Genomic DNA, 6,300 nt, shown 5'->3' with positions numbered 1-6,300 from the left:
TGGTATAATGGCATTGGGTAAATTGTCATGTAACCAGCTTAGACGTACTCAACTTTGATAGCACCTAAAGTTCAAAAGAATTCCGAGCCTTAGGCGTTGTCTAATTCGTAGTGCTGATTATACAGAAAAATATTTGGGATCATCGGCAGTCTAGCGGCAAATTGCTAAATCGAGATAGCAGATATTTTTTAACTCGAGAGTCTGATAAATTCAATTTAAAATTGTTTAACAGCAATTAGCAAAATTGGGCTAAGAGAAACGCCAATCTCGATCCTCAAGTTGCAATTCAAACTTGTGTCACGGTACAATTTATTTGTTATAAAAAGCGCATTGAAGTCCTAACACTAAAATTGTTTTCTCGCAAATGTGGCTTGAGACATATGAGATAAGTTCTATAGATATATCAGGAAAATTTTTTACAAATATATCCAAGAGAGACGTAAATTAGTCAGTAGAGCTCCATAAGTACTTTTTAATATTCGATTAAATTGAGAGAAAAAAATTGAAGGCTTTAAAAGTTTATTTTTATAAAATAAATCACAAAAACTAGAAACTGAACTTTAGTTTATTTTATTTTATATTTAATTATTCAAAGGAAAGATGTAGTATTTTTGATTTATAAATTATAACATGTAACTTTAAACTTGTGTTTATCTGAATTCACATGTATGATATTTAAAAAAAGACGTTAGTTTTTCACATTAAATATAATTTCATGTACAAAATAATGGATTGAATTGATAGGGCTCAATTTTGCATGATGTTGATGTCTTTCCAAGGCCGACGTTTTCTAGGTGAAAAAACCGCAGTTGAGCGAACAGCATGAATAGGTAACTTTGTAGCAGAATCTTACAACAAGACATTGCTGCCGTGGCCTCCTCTAGGCTGACACGATGTTCAAGTGCAATTTTAGAACTCCCGGGTCGAGAAAATTTCTAAAAATTATGTAAGAAATGTGCTGAAGGTGCGCTGAAATTTTAAAGTTTCAGCGCCATCTCGAAATTTCATCGCACTTCAGCGCGTTCAGCGCATTTCTTACATAATTTCAGCGCATTCAGTGCATTTCTTACAAAAAGATGCGCTGAAACGGCGCTGACATCTCGAACCGGGATTGAATTGTTTTCTTTAGCGCATTATAATAATGATATCAATTTTCAGACGTGTAAATCAAATTCAAGCAGGAAGGCTCTTGTTTTCTGATTCTGCGATCAGCATAAGGCGAGCAATGATAAAAACACGCTTCATTTAATATAAATAAATCTAGCAGAGATTCATGCTATCACGATGCACCAATTGTTTCATTTTTATTGTCCCAATAACGATCAAATGTGTCACGATTCTTTTGAAAGTTTTGATTACGATTTGAATAAAAATGCGTCAAAAATGCGGCATCGTTAAACTAACAGGTGTTAACTTACTTTTGAGTTTTCGTATTTTAAAGGTCCTGTCAAAGCATCTTATAACCTCTTCCCGTTTGATTTTCTAAATAAATCAGAACACAAATTCTGGTCCCTTCGGGTCTTTCAACCAATGCTTAAGTGCAATTGTCCTGATGTCAGAGCTAACTTCGTCACTCGGGTGACAGTCATTTTTTTCTCACATGCTACGAACCACCATAGCTTAGACGGTGTCATGACTATTTACCCAATGCCATTGTACCCAATACCATTATACCCAATGCCATTATACCCAATGCCAAAATACCCAATGCCATTATGCCCAATGCACTTGATGTTTCCGTTCATAATCCGACAACAAATTAGCAATCGCTATTACCCGTATGTTTTAACATACTTAATGGCCATGGCCATGCCTCAGTGGCCCATGGGACTTGATATGAAATTATCACAACCGAGCATGGGATTAAATTATGCGCTCGTTAAATCATACGTGTAAAAGCTATTTTCTGCTAATAAGTGCTCGGATTATGGAACAAAAATATCAATGTGAATTGGGTATATTGGCATTGGGTATAATGGCATTGGGTATTTTGGCATTGGGTATAATGGCATTGGGTATAATGGCTTTGGGTATCTTGGCAGTGGGTAAAATGGCATTGGGTATAATGGCTTTGGGTATTTTGGCATTGGGTATAATGGCATTGGGTATAATGGCATTGGTTATTTTGGCATTGGGTATAATGGCATTGGGTATAATGGCTTTGGGTATCTTGGCAGTGGGTATAATGGCATTGGGTATAATGGCTTTGGGTATCTTGGCAGTTGGTATAATGGCATTGGGTAAATTGTCATGTAACCAGCTTAGACGTACTCAACTTTGATAGCACCTAAAGTTCAAAAGAATTCCGAGCCTTAGGCGTTGTCTAATTCGTAGTGCTGATTTTACAGAAAATTATTTGGGATCATCGGCAGTCTAGCGGCAAACTGCTAAATCGAGATAGCAGATATTTTTTAACTCGAGAGTCTGATAAATTCAATTAAAAATTGTTTAACAGCAATTAGCAAAATTGGGCTAAGAGAAACGCCAATCTCGATCCTCAAGTTGCAATTCAAACTTGTGTCACGGTACAATTTATTTGTTATAAAAAGCGCATTGAAGTCCTAACACTGAAATTGTTTCTCGCAAATGTGGCTTGAGACATATGAGATAAGTTCTATAGATATATCAGGAAAATTTTTTACAAATATATACAAGAGAGACGTAAATTAGTCAGTAGAGCTCCATAAATACTTTTTAATATTCGATTAAATTGAGAGAAACAAAAATTGAAGGCTTTAAAAGTTTATTTTTCCAAAATAAATCACAAAAACTAGAAACTGAACCTTAGTTGTTTTTTTTTTATATTTAATTATTCAAAGGAAAGATGTAGTTTGTTTGATATATAAATTATAACATGTAACTTTAACCTTGTGGTCATTCAAATTTACATGTATGAGATTTTAAAAAAGACGTTAGTTTTTCACATTAAATTTAATTTCATGTGAAAAATTATGGATTTAATTGATAAGAGGTCTCAGTTTTGCATGGTGTTGATGTTTTTCCAATGCCATGACTGTCTCCTAGGTGAAAAACCCAGTTGAACGAACAGAATGAAGAGCTAACTTTGTTGCAGAATCTTACACCAAAACATTGCTGCCGTGGCCTCCTCTAGGCTAACACGATGTTCCAGTGCATTTTTAGAACTTGAATCGTTTTCTTTAGCGCCTTATAATAATGATATCAATTTTCAGACGTGTAAATCGAATTCAAGCAGGAAGGCTGGTTGTCTGATTCTGCGATCTGCATAAGGCGAGCAATGAAAGACACGCTTCATCTAATATAAATAAATTTGGCACAGATTCACGCTATTGCGAAGCTCTTATTGATTCACTTTTATTGTCCCAACAAATATCTAAAAAGGAGGAATATAGACAAGGTCAACAGGAGAAAATGATTGCATCATTACAAATAAATTTTTAAAGCACATAGAATCCTAGATTAATAATTTTGTAGCTAAACTGTTGATAAAAAAATAATTAATTTTTAACTAATTTACCTAAAAAGTTGCGATAATCCTAGACTTCTTGTTTGCATAGTCTTAGTTTTAGTTAGAATGCTGTAAAACTGAATGAGAAATAATTAGAACTGGAACAAGCGAACACTTGATGAGGAAACAAGAAATTTTTGTTATCTCTTGAACCCTATTCTTTGCCATCTTTTGCTGATATGGTTTAGCTGACTTCAAAAAGTTTTCCCCATTTGCTTTTTAAACTAGTTCCATATATAACCACAACGAACGCCAGAAGGATATCTGGACCTTCCTAATAAAGTTACATCATATAGTACATAAAATATAATGGGAAACCGAGCACAACTTCAAAGATCTTGTCCTGGTTTCACTTTTACGCATTTGAGATGACTTCATTGTTGTGATTGATAAAATAAAAAACTTCGGCGGAAAAACAAATCAAAGTGTGGATGGGGAAAAGTGGAAGAAAAACTAAATTTAGCAGTACATTAATACTTGTGTAGAGTAGCCATCTATAGCAAAATGGAGGGTTGGAGACAAGAAACGAAAAAAAATCCTAGACTCTAACTTTTTGATACAAACATTTAATTGAAGGCAAAAACTGACGAAATATTGTGCGAGGAGTACTCTTCTAGTAAAATTGAAACTCTTATGTTTTTGTACCATATTGAGCATAATGAAAGTGGAAATACAAATGGTGTCCAGAAAAGTTGACCTGAAAACACGAGGATGGAACAGAAGATAAATTTATACCAAATTAAACTCCAATGAAATTAGGACTAGTTCATTTTCTTGTTCAACTAATTTGATTTGACCTCTCGTCTATTGAGAAAATGATTTGTTCATGCAATCCACTTTATAATCTCAATTCATTCTTCTCATTTTAATTGTGAATTTCAGTTGTTCTCTTAAATCTCTTTCTTCGGACCAGACTTTAACAAGTACGTAGAGGCGCAACGGGTTTCCATATAAATCAGTACTCACGTCGAAATGGAACAGCTTGCCACTCTATACTAATTTAGGATTAAGCCGTTTGGCACCTACAAATCTTCTGACGCAGTTTGGAAAAGTCAAAAAGAAAGCATTAGTGGATTCAACCTGCGTTTGTACAAAAATTTACAAAAGCCTAGCTAATGCGGTGATCAACGGACATAGTTTTTGGAAAAACATAGTTGTTGGATGAAAACTCCAATAACACAAGACCTGAAAAAATTTTGAAATAAAGCAATCAAAATAGTGGAGGTAAATTTTTTCACAACTAAAATGTAAAGACTGTCAATTTGAGATCATTAAAACAACTGTAGTTGAAGGTTGTCATCGGTCTATTATCTGTAGAGACCTTTTTCAGCAATTAGTTCTATCTTTAAATCAATCGAGATATATATAAAAAGTCAACCAAACACAGTGTACTGCCAAAATGAATGTAGCTAACAGTTATCCTAAATTCGTCACTTGCATTGCTAAGTCCCGTAAAGTCATCTACAAATCAACATTTCAAAAAAATTCACTCATCAAAAAGACCGCCGTGTTACTTTGAATCTTCATTTTTTGATAAACAGTGAATTTCAAAACCCTATTGATGAAACGCACCTTAAAATCTAACTGCCTGTTCTGACAATAAAGTCATATTTTCAGTCGTTATCACGGTAAAAAGAGATAAGTCTGCTACATTAGCCCTTTTCTCCAAAATTTTAAATAAATCTATTCATAAAAACAAATATCAGATGCCATAATTTAACTATTTAATATATAATTTTCAACAAAATTTTTATTCACAAGCAACAGATGAGACATCAAGTCTTACATCATTGGACTTGAAATACGCTTACAGCCAACTAAAGTTAGAACCGGAAACGTCACGCTATATCAATTTTTAACAATAAGCAATGAATACATTCGCATATATCGCCTTATAACAGGCTTCTATGTTCCAACTGATACGCGCGCAGCTTTCCAAAAGTAATTGACTAAACTTTAATTTGATTTGAAAATACACATTGTTTATTGGATGACTTCATAACCGTTGGTAAGGGATCAAAAGATGAACAGCTAAAACTATTTTTAATTTTTTTTAGAAAACTTTACGAATATAATCTTCGAATTATTTTTCCTAAATTCCATTTCTCAAGAACTGAAAATGAATGGCTTGACTCGAAATATAGTCAAACTCGAATATCTCAACTTGAAACAAAAACATCAGTTTCTTAAAACCTTTCAGCATCAAAAATATTATTTTTCGTTCGGAAAAATATTTAGAAAAGTTAATTTTGAATCTCTCACAAATTTGTCACCCATTACGTCCAATTCTAAGAAAAAATACTATAAAATTTGAATATAGTGGTAAATTGAAAAACCAAATCCCCAGCAGATTGAAAATCAGGTTGCAAAAACAAAAGAAAATACAAATCCTAACATGGAAAAATGCTATGTATCAAATGCTATGCTTCTCGCTCTGAATTAGGAGCAGCATTAGGGCAATGTTTACCTACAAGATGGCATGCAGTTTTAATTGCAACAAGTTTCTTTAACAGTAATGAAGAGAGATCTATCGTCAACGAATTGGAACTTTTAGGAATTGTTTGTTCGGTTGAATATTTTAATTATTATTATTTCGGAAATAACTTCACCTTAATAATTGATCGTCGGGCCTTTTCTTTGTCAACCATGAAAGAACATAGTTCAAAAAAATCTTGCACTAGCTGATTGATACGTTGCATCGATTGTTAACTGTCATTGATTTTGTCGTTGAACACATTCCTGGTGCAAAAATGGGACATTTTAATTAAGATTCTTGCCAATCAAATCAAGAAGCAAAAGCTACAGATATGCAG

The 6,300-nt window shown here is 33.5% G+C and overlaps 1 protein-coding gene across 1 annotated transcript in view; it reads left to right on the top strand.

Annotated features, from left to right (window-relative positions):
• Positions 1-6,300, top strand: part of LOC142340751 (uncharacterized) — a 107,847-nt gene that overhangs the window by 77,950 nt on the left and 23,597 nt on the right. The gene's annotated exons all lie outside the window — the stretch shown is intronic.

The sequence above is a fragment of the Convolutriloba macropyga genome, chromosome 6 (genome assembly GCF_964194025.1).
Source record: "Convolutriloba macropyga chromosome 6, txConMacr16.3, whole genome shotgun sequence".
NCBI classification, from domain to species: Eukaryota; Metazoa; Xenacoelomorpha; order Acoela; family Convolutidae; genus Convolutriloba; species Convolutriloba macropyga.
This window is presented reverse-complemented; position numbering and strand designations above follow the sequence as displayed.